The following is a 1,045-nucleotide window of genomic DNA, read 5'->3' as shown; positions in this document are numbered from 1 at the left end:
CGAAGGATAAGGTGCTCCTTGTCCAAAAAATAAAAGACACTTCGACCCTCAACCTTTTCATTTTAGGGCAATACGACCCCTTTGTTAAAAAAATCCGTTAAATAATAACAAAAATTAGTTTTGTGGGAGTTTTATTTGTAATTTGTAAGGGTTTTAAACCCTTACAAAATTCTTTTCAACAATATAACTAACTATGACCACTCTTACCACCACCTTCTTCATCCTCATCATTATCACTTCTACTTCTACTATTTCTATTGTGTAACCACACTTTATCATCATTGTTATCTCCTCTACTGTCATCATCACCAATACAAATATCATCAACATTAATGTTATCTTATTTCATTCTTGTTCAATGCTATTTTTTCCCTTTAAAAGGTTTTCATACTGCAATTACTTTTTTCCTGCGACATCATTTTCAACAATGGTCTTTTTCCACTTAACCACCACTACTGGTGAAGGAATTTTTCAAAAATAAACTTATTAATAGTTTGTGAGAGTTTAAAACCCCTCACAAATACTATTTAACGAAGTTTTTAACATAGAGGTCGTATTGTCCTAAAATGAAAATGTTGACAGCGGAAGTGTCTATTTTTTGGACAAAGAACGCTTTGCTCTTTGCGAAAATGGACAAGGATCGAGTTGGATTTTACTCACATTTTTTGTTATGTACCTAAAATGTAAAGACTCCTATTTATTTAAACATGTATTTCAAATATAGTGCTTTCATATTGTTTATGGTTGTATCTCGAATATAGTGCCCAAAAATTATTTATGGTTATATTTCGGGTACAATGTACCTAATTTATGCATGTTCGGGTATACAAATGGATAAATACGCTACAGATTATATATTTCTATAAATATTATATTTGAATAATTTAAATAAAAAAATTCAATTTTTTATTCTCTTCAAATTGCTAGCGCTTGTTGAAACAATTATTGACTTTTAAAAATATCATGTTGATCTTTAAAATTATAAATAGTAAATTTGTTTTGTCTCTAACTTTATTAGTTAATTAAATTTATTTTAAACTCTATT

This window comes from Arachis ipaensis, chromosome B01 (assembly GCF_000816755.2).
Source record: "Arachis ipaensis cultivar K30076 chromosome B01, Araip1.1, whole genome shotgun sequence".
Lineage (NCBI taxonomy): Eukaryota > Viridiplantae > Streptophyta > Magnoliopsida > Fabales > Fabaceae > Arachis > Arachis ipaensis.
The sequence above is the reverse complement of the archived record's forward strand: the minus strand, read 5'-3'. Positions refer to the sequence as shown.